Source organism: Schistocerca americana, chromosome 8, assembly GCF_021461395.2.
Source record: "Schistocerca americana isolate TAMUIC-IGC-003095 chromosome 8, iqSchAmer2.1, whole genome shotgun sequence".
In the NCBI taxonomy this organism is placed as follows: Eukaryota; Metazoa; Arthropoda; class Insecta; order Orthoptera; family Acrididae; genus Schistocerca; species Schistocerca americana.
In genome coordinates, this window is record NC_060126.1 from 114692849 (window position 1) to 114708610 (window position 15762).

General features: G+C 44.2%; 1 protein-coding gene across 1 annotated transcript in view; it reads left to right on the plus strand.

Annotated features, from left to right (window-relative positions):
* LOC124545141 (xanthine dehydrogenase 1-like) overlaps positions 1 to 15762 on the plus strand; it is a 241452-nt gene that overhangs the window by 7069 nt on the left and 218621 nt on the right. The gene's annotated exons all lie outside the window — the stretch shown is intronic.

A 15762-nucleotide genomic window follows, 5' to 3' on the forward strand; every position in this document is an offset into this window, starting at 1 on the left:
GAAATAGCATCCATCCACTGAGGAAGTTGGTAGGCCTAACACATGTATAATTGCAGAAATCGCTGCTGACTCAAAATCTACAGTCACACTTGCCGGGTTCCATTCTGGAATATTTTCCAGCACATTCCTGAAAAATCGGATGTATGTCTCTTTCCTTTTATTTGGTAATAATGCAAATGCAAATGGGTTGATATTAGTCTCATTTTTATTACTTCCAAAATCTGGATGAATTGTATATAGCTGTGAAAACTGTTTGCTACAGCACGTGAACGTACTATCCATAAAAAAGTCTCGTTTACTTCTTAGAGCCTCTCTCCCTGCTCTTCCCCAAAAAACTAATATCCTGCCTCCTGATTTATCGTCACTTTACATGAAACTGCTGCCCTCATTCATAGTTAATAGCTCTGCTTTAAGTTCAATCTCTTCTCTTATCTCTGGATCGCTCTCACTTCCCTGCGAAGTTGCCCTTTGCTTGTATAACGTCCTCTTCGTTGTTCGCTGCTCTGGCATTTCTGTCAGTGTCGTAACCTCGATTATGCAAGCTACCTAGCTCCTCTGAATAGATTTTGCAAATAGACGTATTTTCCTCTCGTGCCCTCTTCTTTGCCTGGTTCAGAGCCCCCTGTACTTCCAACCTTGCGTCATCCGGAACACCACATTGATGCTCGTGCGGAAAGAACACTGTAGAATGCTTGGTTTTAAGCTTTCCTCGGTAATGCTTCTCTTTCTGTTTTGGACAGCGCCAAATCACAGTCCCATCTTCCTTCGTTTTCTTCACTGTGTAAGAATAACCTTCATAGTGGCAACTAGGCTTACCACGAAATGTCGTTGAAACTTCCATATCACAGCTACTGAGATGGTAATATCCAAGTGGCACGATATGAAGTCTACGAAAACTAGAGCAGACGGGACTGTGCGGGCGGAGTTCGACCGAGTCCAGGGAACAGGTAGAGCAAGATGATTAGCACGGTCCGGCTGCAAGTAGGACGGGACACAATGGACGCAGGTACGAGGTGGAGAATTCGCAGATTTCTAGTGGGGCTGAAAGTTCGCAGGGTGGAGAATTCATACATTCCTGGCTCACAGCTTGATCAAGCCTTTCGGCTGGAAGCCGCTCCGACGGCTTGTATGCCAACCTGTCAAACATGCCCCAGCGTTGCGTAAGTGAATGACGGCTGCTTGCACAATGTAGTTTTGCGTCTGTGTTGTTGATAAGAACAGTGAGAGGACGAAATATGATGCCCTACAGTCGATTACGCTGGCATACTGCTCATGCAAATTCGTGAAATTTTAAGTTCATGGAGAGAAACCCCAGCATAAATGTAGCCTTTCTTCATGTTCCTTGCAGACTTTAGGAAGAAAGGAACATGTGGCGAAAATCTTATCATAATGGTCGCTTTATTCTCTCCCATACGGTTTACAGCGGAAAATAAAGTGCGGATGAAATTAATAACTATAAGTTCGTACTTCTGGATAGTTCTAACGCATGCCCCAGGCGTAGCAGAAGTGAAATCAGATTGTCTGGCGGTGAATGACACAGGAAAGTCCTAAACTTTCAGAACCCTACTCAGAAAACCATAAACTGAGAGACGTGTTCCGCAATTAGGCTACTGAATTCTAATATGCAGTATTCAATGAGACGACAGCCGATAAATACTAGTAGATGCATAACTGCAATTCATTTTTCGCAAGAGTGTACGCGGAGAAGACTATTGCCAATAAATGCGTAATTTTGTAATTTTTCATAGGATTCTGTTATGTTCCTTATCGCCTATAACCAGTGAATTTAAGTAAACGGTCTGAATAATGAGGAGATGAGGCAGCTAAAACACAGTATGGAAATACGGGGGACAGTTAAACAGACTGACAACTGAACAAAACCACTTTCAGTTCGAGAATGAATGTTATCTAGAAAGTGTTGGACTGCCCATGGGATCCCCAATATCAGGAACATTAGCAAAACATTTTCATTAGTCATCTATAAAATCAGATATTTGAAAATATAACCACTAATGAAAGTTTCAAAATCATGTACTGGTACAGATATGTAGATGACATTATTTGTCTGGTAGATGAGCCAAGTGAAAAAATAGTCAAACTCCACTCGGAAATCAACAAACCTCATCAAAACATAAAATTCACACTTGAAAAAGAAAAAGGAAATCAAATTAAATTTTCTTGACATTGCAGTAAAAAAAGAAAACGGCAAACATACATTTAACATCTTCAGAAAACCAACAGCCACAGACACAATAATACATTCCACGTCTAACCATCCCCACAACCAGAAACTTGCAGCACTAAGACATACGTTACATATATTAAACAGAATCCCACTCAACAAGAGAAACTATGAAAAAGAAATGAGTACAGTCATACAAGTAGATAGGAACAATGGGTATAACACACATCAAAAAATAAGAACACAAATACAAAACAAACACAACATTTCCAGAATACAAGAGAACTCACAAGCTGCATGCTTACAAACACACTCAAGAAACACACACCATGACAATACCACACAGAAAAGAACCAGATGGTACACCATGACTTACACACGTAAATTAACACACAGAGTTGCAAACATCCTAAAAAGACAGGGCTTCCAAATAGCATACAAGGCAGGGCAAACCCTCCAATCACACCTAAGCCAACCAGCTACCAAGAGGGACAAATTCCAACAATCAGGAATATATAGACTTGATTGTCAAAGTTGTCATAGACATGACATGTAGAATTTTTAAAACACGATACGAAGAACATATAAGGAGTTAGAAGTACGAAACAAACTATTCCACATTTGCAGAACATTTAAAATAGCATCACCACCTGTAGGAATTTTAAAACCCGATACAAAGAACATATAAGGAGTTAGAAGTACGAATCAAACTATTCTACATATGCAGAACATTTAAAACAGCGTAACCACCATCCTACAAATATGGAACAAGAAATGAAAATAATGAGAATCAGCAACCACAACAAGCATCTTATAAAAATGCAAGAAAACTGATTTTGTGTCTTCTTTCCGTTATTGCTACAATTAATCGCTCAACGTACGCTCCCTTTTGTATAAACTTTGTTACAAATCAATGTAGACGATACTAATGGCTCTGAGGTCATTAGTCCCCTAGAACTTACAACTACTTAAACCTAACTAACCTAAGGTCATCACACACATCTATGCCCGAGGCAGGATTCGAACCTGCGACCGTAGTGGTCGCGCGGCTCCAGACTGAAGCGCCTAGAAACGCTCGGCCACACTGGCCGTCCGTAGACGATACCATTCGCGATCATCAGTTAGCGGATTCAACAGTGTAGAATGCTGTTCGCTTGGTGCGCTTCTGTCGCAGCGTTTGACACAAACGACGAGGTGTGTCACAACTCTACGTGTTAAAGCCTGTGCTCGAACTTTTACTGACACACTATGCACGCGACGCTCGAATAGATTTATATCATGCAAGGGTGATAAAAACAGAGTGAAAGTGCCATTAAACTTTGATCTGCGTTTTAAGTGTTCTTAGGCTTTTTGCAATAATTGAATTTACAGAAATGAATTTTACAAAATGAAATAATTTTTAGAACAAACGGAGTCCACAAAAAATGAAATATTAAATCTTTATTAAATATTGGTTTCGGAGTGACAGAAACACGCACGTAATAGAATTCTACAAAAAATGATATATTAAAACTTTACTATGCCATTGGTTTCGATGTGACAGAAACACGTACTTGCGTTACTTAGACAAATGTTACTTTTAAAGGAACCTGCCGTAATAAAAATAAACTACACGTCGCCAAAACTGTAGAATGAAATTTATCGATACCATGTCGGGCCAATTAGTGAAGAGACCAGCACCTACAAAACGATTTCTCGTGCCCCTGAAAATGGTCATCACAAGTTTCATTCTGCCATCTATTCGGAGGACCCAGAGAAAGGAATATTGCTCGCGGACGACCTTGCCCTGCCTTTTTTTTTACTCCTCATTGCATGGAAAGACCTCCACATTGGGAAAATTGCACTGTCGCTCACTCTTTTCGCATTAGGTATACCGCATTTGCCCTGAACAGCTGTCGCCCTATCAATGGTCGCAGCACCAAAGATCCCGATAAATCACGTTGCTAAGGTGAGGACCCACGTTCACTCATTGAAAACTGCCCCAGAAAGAAGAGACCTATTGCGATAATTCCTGTAGTTCAAGTATTGGAGCAATGCCCTCCTAGTTCGTCGGGGGTTTCTTTGACAAGTCAAGACTAGCAGCACAGCTTCGTTCCCATTTCTGTGATAAATGAAATGTGCGGCTAGGGCCTCCCGTCTAGTAGACCGGTCGCCTGGTGCAAGCCTTTTTAGTTGACGCAACTTCAACGATTTGCTTGGCGATGAGAATGATATGATAATGAAGACAACACAACACCCAGTCTCCGAGCGGAGAAAATCTCCGACCCAGCCGGTAGTCTAACCCGGGCCCTTTGCATGGCATTCTGCAGCGCTGAGCACAGCCGTCGAGATGCACATTTCTGTGATAATATTGTATGTTTGGACTCCAACAGTATCCCTGGTTGTTGTTCTTGTCTCCAGTCCGCAGACCGGTTCGATAGAGCTCTCTACGCTAGTCTATCCTGTCTTGCCTCTTCATCTCTGGATAACTACTACAACCTACAGCTGCTTCATCCTGCTTACTGAACACAACCCTTGTCCGCCCTCTAACATTTTTAACTCCCATCAGTTCCCTCCATTACCAAAGTAACGATTCCTCGACGCCTGTCAACCGATCCCTTCTGTTAATCAAGTTGTTTTAGAAATTTCCTTTTTCCCCAATTATATTCAGTACCTTCTCGATCTACCCATCTAATATTCAGCACTTTTCTGTAGCACAAGTTTCTCTTCTTGTCTGGTCTGCATCGTCCACGTTTTATTTCCGTACTTGGCTACCGTGAACCACCTACAACTTGCACTGCGACGGAAAGTGCTATCGATGTGCGGTTTTCACAGAATGGACTGGTACTCAGGAGTTCGTATTTTTATCCAATAAACAATTGTAATAATACTTAGAAAGTGTATTTCTGTCAACTTTTTGAAATGGAAAAATGTCTATTGACATTAACAAACTTTGGAATATCAGTGGTGTTTGTTGCAGGATTCTAGTGCAAGTCCTTTATGAGATATCGTATTCTGGAAAGTTTTCACACTCACACTTGTTTGTGCCATTCCACCTGTGTAGCTGCTACGTAAGTACGACGTTGTTATGTTTGTATACAGTGTGTTTGTTTGTTCCTTGAGTGCACTGTGATTGCCTGTCATTTAGTGTGTGACAGTCCAAGCAGTAGGTCGTGAGTGGACGATGGGATTTACTATTGTTGAAAAATCTGACATGCTCGTGGTATATGGACAGTGTAGGAACAATGCAGTTTGTTCTCGTATGGTGCAAGATATCCCAATAGACGTCAACCACCTCGGCAATTAGTTATCAGCCTCTTCAAATAGTTACGTGAAAGGGGTAGCGCAACACCTAGACAACGTAACAGAAGGAAACGAGTGATGACCGAAAAGGGAGAAATTAATGTTCTTGCTGCTGTTGCCGTTGACCCGCATGTTCAGTTCAAATGGTTCAAATGGCTCTGACCACTATGGGACTTAACTACTGAGGTCATCAGTCCCCTAGAACTTAGAACTAGTTAAACCTAACTAACCTAAGGACATCACACACATCCATGCCCGAGGCAGGATTCGAACCTGCGACCGTAGCGGTCTCGCGGTTCCAGACTGTAGCGCCTAGAACCGCACGGCCACTCCAGCCGGCCGCATGTTCGGTCCCGCACAATCGCACCAAAAAGTGGCATGAGTCAGCAAGTGTTCCATGCATTCTCCATCGACGTTAAGTTCCATCCCTATCACATCTCTCTCTATCAAGAGCTGGATGGAAACGATTATGAGAATCGTGTTAACTTCTGTGCAGGATACTCCAGATAGTCTACATCATGTATCACGGGAGGCGTGCCAGAGATAAGTCCCTGCAGTAGCACTGTGTCCTCGGTGGCGCAGACGGATAGAGCGTCTGCCATGTAAGCAGGAGATCGCGGGCTCGAGGCCCGGTTGGAACACATATTTTCAACTGTCCCCATTGACATGTCCGAAAGAACAAACCATCTTCATATATATATATATATATATATATATATATATATATATATATATATATATATATATATATATAGGGTGTTTCAAAAATGACCGGTATATTTGAAACGGCAATAAAAACTAAACGAGCAGTGATAGAAATACACCGTTTGTTGCAATATGCTTGGGACAACAGTACATTTTCAGGCAGACAAACTTTCGAAATTACAGTAGTTACAATTTTCAACAACAGATGGCGCTGCGGTCTGGGAAACTCTATAGTACGATATTTTCCACATATCCACCATGCGTAGCAATAATATGGCGTAGTCTCTGAATGAAATTACGCGAAACCTTTGACAACGTGTCTGGCGGAATGGCTTCACATGCAGATGGGATGTACTGCTTCAGCTGTTCAATTGTTTCTGGATTCTGGCGGTACACCTGGTCTTTCAAGTGTCCCCACAGAAAGAAGTCACAGGGGTTCATGTCTGGCGAATAGGGAGGCAAATCCACGCCGCCTCCTGTATGTTTCGGATAGCCCAAAGCAATCACACGATCATCGAAATATTCATTCAGGAAATTAAAGACGTCGGCCGTGCGATGTGGCCGGGCACCATCTTGCATAAACCACGAGGTGTTCGCAGTGTCGTCTAAGGCAGTTTGTACCGCCACAAATTCACGAAGAATGTCCAGATAGCGTGATGCAGTAATCGTTTCGGATCTGAAAAATGGGTCAATGATTCCTTTGGAAGAAATGGCGGCCCAGACCAGTACTTTTTGAGGATGCAGGGACGATGGGACTGCAACATGGGGCTTTTCGGTTCCCCATATGCGCCAGTTCTGTTTATTGACGAAGCCGTCCAGGTAAAAATAAGCTTCGTCAGTAAACCAAATGCTGCCCACATGCATATCGCCGTCACCAATCCTGTGCACTATATCGTTAGCTAATCGCTCTCGAGCAGCAATGGTAGCGGCGCTGAGGGGTTGCCGCGTTTGAATTTTGTATGGATAGAGGTGTAAACTCTGGCGCATGAGATGATACGTGGACGTTGGCGTCATTTGGACCGCAGCTGCAACACGGCGAACGGAAACCCGAGGCCGCTGTTGGATCACCTGCTGCACTAGCTGCGCGTTGCCCTCTGTGGTTGCCATACGCGGTCGCCCAACCTTTCCAGCACGTTCATCCGTCACGTTCCCAGTCCGTTGAAATTTTTCAAACAGACCCTTTATTGTATCGCTTTTCGGTCCTTTGGTTACATTAAACCTCCGTTGAAAACTTCGTCTTGTTGCAACAACACTGTGTTCTAGGCGATTAATTCCAACACCAGAAAAATCCTCTGTTCTAAGGAATAAACCATGTTGTCTACAGCACACTTGCACGTTGTGAACAGCACACACTTACAGCAGAAAGACGACGTACAGAATGGCGCACCCACAGACTGCGTTGTCTTCTATATCTTTCACATCACTTGCAGCGCCATCTGTTGTTGAAAATTGTAACTACTGTAATTTCGAAAGTTTGTCCGCCTGAAAATGTACTGTTGTCCCAAGCATATTGCAACAAACGGTGTATTTCTATCGCTGCTCGTTTAGTTTTTATTGCCGTTTCAAATATACCGGTCATTTTTGAAACACCCTGTATATATATATATATATATATATATATATATATATATATATATATATATTGTTTAAGAGACCCAAAATGTTTGAGATGAACCCACATTTACTAACCACGGCCGAACATTCCTTGCTGGTCTTTTGACAGTCCCCGTCGGCTTCGTGAGGTGGAACGTCAGCGTCCATGCAGTGTAAGCTCATAGGCTCGTTGTTCGTAGACACAACTCTGAACATGCTACACATGTAGCACAGCCTCCGAACACACCATCTTCCACGGATGCTAGAAGGTGTTCCTCTGCAGACTAGCAGGAACCTGTGGTACCAACATGATGGCTGTGCAGCCCGTAGTGCACGGAGTACTACAACATGTCTTCAACAATAGTTTCCGTATCGTTGCATTGTACGCAGAGGACCTGTACCTTGGTTGACGCGTCCTCCAGATTTTATACCTGCAGGCTTTTTTTCTGTGGGGAAAACCGAAAGACGCTGTCTACAAGGACATACCAACTACACCCGACGATATACAACGATCTTTTACTGCAGCTTGCTCGGGCATGTCCGCTGAAATGCTAGCACGTGTGCAGCAGTCGTTTCATACCCAACTTTGAGTGTATATTGCCCCTGCCGGTGGTCGTTTTGAACATAGCCTGTGATGTTAATTGTCTCGTTACTGGTCGAAATCCACATATATAGTGTACGCACTTGTATTGTTCTTTGGTGTGTGCTGCCACAGGTATGGTACAAGTGTCGGTGTGAGAACTTTTCAAAACGCGATATCTCGTAAACTACTCGCACTTGAATCCTGTAGCAAACACCACTGACACTCTAATTTACACTACTTTTAAGTTTTTAGTGTCAGTAATCATTGTTCCAAAGTACCTGTGTGTGTGCACAAAAAAAAAAAAACACTTTCTAAGTACTATTACGATCGGTTGATTGGTTAAAAATATGAACCCCTGACTACCAATCTATTCCTTGAAAACCGCACATCAGTAGGACACTCCATCTCCGCAATATTTGCGGCGCACGTTTTCATCCTGTACATTCAGAAAAGGCTTCATAATACTTAAATTTAGATTCGATTTCAATAGATTTCTCTTTATACATATATCAAAAAACTTTTGCATCAACTCTATTCCGAGAGTTCCGGAACCAGTACAGAAAATTGGAACAGAGATCAACATAAACATCATTTCCGCCCTTTTTATTGCTCATGAAAACCACACATTACATGTTGTACCATCACACAGCGATACCTTCAGAGGTGGTGGTCCAGACTGCTGTACACACCGGTACCTCTGATACCCAGTAGTACGTCCTCTTGCATTAATGCATACCTTTATTCGTCAGGGCATACTATACGCAAGTTCATCAAGGCACTGTTGGTCCAGATTGTCCCATTCCTCGACGGCGATTCGGCGTAGATCCCTCTGAGTGGTTGGTGGGTCACGTCGTCCATAAACAGCCCTTTTCAATGTATCCCAGGCATGTTCGATAGGGTTCATGTCTGGAAAACACGCTGGCCACTCTAGCGATGTCGTTACCCTGAACGAAGTCATTCACAAGATTTGCGCGATGGTGGCGCGAATTGTCGTCCATGAAGACGAATGCCTAGCCAATATGCTGCCGATATGGTTGCACTATCGGTCGGGGGATGGCATTCATGTATCGTGCAGCAGTTAAGGTGCCTTCCATGACAACCCACGCCACTCCAAAACAGCAGGGAACCCCGACCTTGCTGCATTCGTTGAACAGTGTGTCTAAGTCGCCCAGCATGGCTGGGTTGCCTCCAAACACGTCTCCGACGATTGTCTGGTTGAAGCCATATGCAACACTCATCGGTGAAGAGAATATGATGCCGATCCTGAGAGATCCATTCGGCATGTTGTTGGGTCCATCTGTACCATGCTGGCCGGCCAGGGTGGCCGAGCGGTTCTAGGCGCTACAGTCTGAAACCGCGCGACCGCTACGGTCGCAGGATTCGAATCCTGCCTCGGGCATTGATGAGTGTGATAGGTTAATTAGGTTTAAGTAGTTCTAAGTTCTAGGGGCTGATGACCTCAGGTGTTAAATCCCATAGTGCTCAGAGCCATTTGCGCATCATGCAGCCTATTGCGCACAGTTTTAGTCGTAACACGACGTCCTGTGGCTGCACGAAAAGCATTATTCAACATGGTGGCGTTACTGTCAGGGTTCCTCCGAGCCATAATCCGTGGGTAGCGGTCATCCACTGCAGTAGTAGTCTTTGGGCGGCCTGAACGAGGTATGTCATCGACTGTTCCTGTCTCTCTGTATCTCCTCCATGTCCGAAGAACATCGGTTTGGTTCACTCCGAGACTCCTGGACACCTCCCTTGTCGAGAGCCCTTCCTGGCACAAAGTAACAATGCGGAAACAATCTAACCGCGGTATTGACCGACTAGGCATGGTTGAACGACAGACAACACGTGCCGTGTATCTGCTTTCTGGTGGAATGACTGGAAATGATCGGCTGTCGGACCCCCTCTGTCTAATAGGCGCTGCTCATTCATGATTGTCTACATCTTTGGGCAAGTTTAGTGACATCTGTGAACAGTCGAACAGACTGTGTGTGTGTTTCAACATCCACAGTCAACGTCCATCTTCAGGAGTTCTGGTAATCAGGATGATGCAAAACTTTTTTTGATGCGCGTAAATTTGTAGTATGAATCAGTACAATCTCAAATTATCTTCATCCAACTTTACACTTTACCCTTATTTCTGCTGTATGCGACGTGAACGTTAGTAGACTATCGCTTTTTCGGATGTTTATGTGCCTTGTTGAGCCACCATTGTGTCATTTTCGCTCTAAGCCGACAACTGCTGAATACAGTCTCGAATATAACGTCAACCTATGTACCGAAAGCACGGGTACAGAAGTTATTTAGGAACTGGACTCACAATCTGGAGGAGCGGGTTTCGAATCGCTATCCAGTCACGCAGAGCTAGATTTTCGGTGAAGTCAGTTCAGACAAGTGCCAGGCTGATTCCTTTGATAAGCCGACGACCGAATTCTGCTCACATGATCCTCAGCTTCTGCACCGCAGAGTCGCTAGTCACAAACGCTTCTTCGTTCACCAGTTCGTCTCAGAAACTGCAGATCTTCATGCCGAGGAATATGATTATCAGAGATTGATATGAGATAGCCGTTCTACACATGGAAATTTTGTAGCGTCCGTAAGAAACTAGTTCCTAGTAATAACGAGTTCGACTGAACTGGAGGACACTAATGACAGCTGACGAACTTCCGGCTTGGGCCACATAAAAACAGTAATTGCAACCCGACAGCAGCCAACGTATTTAAACCAGTTTTTCTCCAGAGGACACCGTACTACCACAGGACTGGAGAGTGCTTTAGTTCAGACTGTGACCCTTCAAAGTTTTTCATAATGTATGATGTTCGCTATCTGTTTACGATGTTGTATCTCTCCAGAACAGTGCTTCGACGTAATCGGAACGATAGCGCTTAATCGATAGACACTTCTAAATCAGTGGCCAGCAGGTTCATTGTTCCTGCTGTATTTCGTATCATTATCACTGCAAGCCATTCGCTTATCTCTGTTTCCCTAGATTAAACGCGCTTAAACCAATAACAGGTCGTATTAGCATTAACTGAGTGCGACGTCGCGGTTACCTAGCAGCTGTAGCCTTCCTTCTTTGTATTTTATATTGCACGGCTATTTTTTGCATTGATTAAACGTTCTGCACGCACAGGTATATTGCATGCTGCAGTTGTAACTTAGAGAGTGTGTTGGTGGCCCCAAGAGCAACCATCGCTGTACAAAACCCAAACGTTTGTCAGGCCACCTGACGATCTGGTGGAGTTTTTGGGAGTTAACGTGAAGTTCATTTCTGGTAATGTTTTTTAAATGTGAACTGCACAGACATCAAAACTGTAAAACTTTTTGGCAGATAAAAACTGTGTACTGGACCGAGACTCCAACTCAGGACCTTTGCCTTTCGCGGGCAACTGCTCTACCGACTTTTTTGTTTCATTTTTGTTCGTTGTTGATCGTTGGATTTGGTCGTTGCGGACGTCACATGACATCCGTTAAAGTTCGTTTGTTATCCTTCCACCCAGTATTTTATTACAGAGGCCAACCAGCTCCCTGACCGAACACGCTGGGCTACCGTGCCGGCACCGACTGAGCTACCCAAACATGACCCGCTACCTATTCTCACAGCTTCAATTCTGTCGGTACCTTGTCTCCTACCTTCCAAATTTCACAGCAGCTCTTCTGCGAACCTTGCAGAAAGAGCACTCATGGAAGAAAGGCTATTGCGGAGACATGGCTTAGCCACAGCCTGGAGGATGTTGCCAGAATGAGTGCCTTTCATTCAGGAAATATCCCCCAGGCTATATCCAAGCCATGTCTTGCAATATCCTTTCTTCCAGGAGTGCTATTTCTGCAAGGTTCGCAGAAGAGCTGCTGTGAAGTTTGAAAGGTAGGAGACGAAGTGCTGGCAGAATTGAAGCTGTGAGAATAGATAGCGGGTCATGTTTGGGTAGCTAAGTCGGTAGATCAATTGCCCGAGAAAGGCAAAGGTCCTGAGTTCGAGTCTCCGTTCGGCACACAGTTTTTATCTGCAGAAAGTTTTATATCAGCGCAGACCTCGCTGCAGAATGAAAATTTTTATTATCAAAACTGTGTGTCAACTTATACTGGCCACTTCTCAGGTCATAGAGCGATAGTCACATACCACTTTCAAGAAGATGATGCCTAGAAAAATAATCAGGTTTATGTCTTTGCAGTGCGATTCGTAATACTTAAATACGAGAGTTGGTAACATAGTTTTATTATCACCTCAAAAAATACAGTAATGCAATTAATTTTTTGATTTGATAGCTAGTATGTTTTTGCTGTCCTTTTACACGCTGAAATCACCTCGCCACGGCATCGTAGCACGCTGGTGCTGCTACAGCCCATTGATAAAGTAGAGTATAGAGTAATGATTCGTTTCTGCATCTGAAAGTGAAATATGCTGCAACGATCCATGATGTGCTGGTGAAAGATGGTTCAAATGGCTCTGAGCACTATGGGACTTAACTGCTGAGGTCATCAGTCCCCTAGAACATAGAACTACTTAAACCTAACTAACCTAAGGACATCACACACATCCATGCCCGAGGCAGGATTCGAACCAGACTGTAGCGCCTAGAACCGCTCGGCCACTCCGGCCGGCGCTGGTGAAAGAGTGCAGAAACAAAGCACCATCATACGACACATTAATTAGGTGGCGCAGGTGCTTCCAGTGAGGTCAAAGTCTGAATAACGAAGAATGAAGCCGTAATCCATCTCTCTTTGAAGAGCGAGGAAATCGCAAGAGAGGTGGAGGTGCAGATGCTCGAAGTCCCGTGCATACAGTCAAGGCGACAGTGCAAAAAGTGACTTGTAGAGGGTGTCTGGGAAGTAGGGACGAATATTAAAGTGCTATATAACATACAAAATTTATTGAAAATGTAATTTTTTTACAAACATATTAAGTAACTTCTCTTGTTTGTGTATGAAAAATTATATCCTCCATATGGCAACCCAATGCCGCGCGGCAACGAGCAATGCGTTCAGTGAAGTTCACGATGACGCGTTCACAGACATCTGGTGGGATTCCGTTAATATACCTTTTAATTTCATTCTTCAGTTGCTGTTTGTGGTTGGCTCACGTACAGTTTTTATTTTGCAAATCCCCACAAAAAAAGACCACAAGGTGTAAGATCTCATGGTCTGGGAGAACATTCCTGCTTGCCACACAAAGATAATTTTCTGAGTAAACTTTTCATCCGGCAGAGCAATCGTTTCATGGGATGTGTGTCATATCGAACTACCTTGCTAAAACTAAAAATCGTCACTTTCATCAATAAGAGGGAAAAATCAATAAGGAAGCATGTTTCGGTATCGGTGGATGTTCACAGTGACGGCAGCTCCCTCATCATTTTCAAACCAAAAAGTACAGGACGATCACTCCACAGGCCCAGAATCCACAGCACACAGTTGTGCGTTGTGGATGCATCTCATCTTTCACAATCACTCGCTGATTTACGTTATCCCCAATTCTCCATTTCTGCTTATTGACGTATCCACTGAGGTGGAACTGCTGGGTTGGGCTGTTTGGGGGAAGAGACAAAACTGCGAGGTCATCAGTCTCATCGGATTACGGAAGAGACGAGGAGGGAAGTCGGCCGTGGCCTTTCATAGGAACCACCCCGCCATTTTCCTGGAGCGATTTAGGGAAATCACGGAAAATCTAAACCAGGATGGCCAGACGTGGCATTGAACCGTCGTCCTCTCGAATGCGAGTGCAGTGCGCCACCTCGCTCCGTGTTGCAACTGCGCCTCATCTTTTTGTGAAGTTCTCGTTCTCCGCTTGTCGAGCAAGACCCTGTGAGCAAATCGATGTTTCTTTGCATGATCTACAGGCTTCAACTTTGTGTAAGTCGCATTTGTACGCATGTATTTTCAGATCTTTTGAAAGGATTTCATGTGGTGAACTGGGTGATAAATTGAAGTGTTGAGCTCGTCGGCGAACCGATTTTCTGGAGGTTATGGTTAGACTGCCATGCACGACAGCTATGTTTTCTTGTGTTAGAACAGAACGGTGTCGCCCTGTTTTTTTGACGTTTGAAACAGAACCCGTGGTCTCAAACTTCCGGGTCAGCTTCCGAACTGATTCGGTTGGAGCAGTATTACGTCCGTGTGTCACACGCAATTCACGAACGGCTGCAGTGGGACTTTCGATGTTCTTGTAATAACGTTTTGTCATTTGGATACATTTTTCAGTTGTCACATGACAAAATGGTGCAAAATTCAAATTCGTCCTTAGTTCCTGGACACCCGTTACTTGTGTATTTTAGTGTGTAGGCTAGTGTTTAGCAACGTACTCTTAAGAGTTTCCTTTTTTTGCGTAAATCTTAGTGCTTATCTGTGTGAGGCTATCTGCCGTCTGAAAAGCCGCGTCACGTGACTTCGTTTAAATCTCGTGCTAGTACACAGTGTATTGTTTAGACCAGGGGTATAGCGTTAGCATATTTATTTCCTGCTGTAGCTTTTGCGTAGGCAGGATTTCTAGCAAAAAGCAACTGTTGATACACCCATTTTCATTGCGGAGATTTTATTCCGTTTTAAGTGCTTGCAGATTTTTCTATTTTGGCTGTAGCGAGAACTCCGCACAGCAGATTTTCGTATATTTTTATTCTCACGTTTATATTTTGCCCACTTTCCAAACCCGGTAGCGCCACAGTCGTGTAATTTTCTCTTTTACGGGTTTGTGTCGACCGGCCTCTGACTACCGCGGTCTCAAGACGCCGGTGACGAGAACATAGACACCCTTAAATGGATTCCCCTGGTGGCCAGGTTGTCGCTGCGTCTTTTGATACTCAGCATCTGACCGCTTCGTCTTCGCTTGAGAGCGAATGCCGGGCAGTGTTACGTTCGCGTGTCACTGGGCGGAATGGGAAAGAGAGAACGGGCCGCAAGGCTGGCACCTCACGCCTTCGCAACAGATATTCGGTGCTACCCGGTATTGATAACGCTTATGAGCCAGCACGTAATGCCTCACCTTTTGAGGCAGAGATCGATTTCCCTGTCCAGTCCTGACAAGAGCAGAAAGTGGATATGCCAGTTATTGGGAACTCAACGTTAGACCAGTAATCTAGCCCCTCAGCGAAATGGTATGCGGGGCTGGAAAGAACCCCAGTGTGCACTCGATATGTTTACTGGGAGAGGCCCATCGTTCGTGACGAGGAGGAGGATGCTCTACCGGCGTCTATAGAGCGCACTGGATGCAATTACCTGCAAATAGTGGCACATATCTGCACCAATGTCGGCAGCCAGTTGCATTCTGAGGCTTTCCTCAGTTCCTTTCGCCGGGTGGCTGATTTGGCGAAGGCAACTAGCATTGCAGGCTAAGCTGTTTGTAGCAGACAGAGGTTAAATCAGCCACAATGTTATCAGATAATCCTTTCGTCGTCGCACAACGGATATAGAAATAAGTTAATATGATATT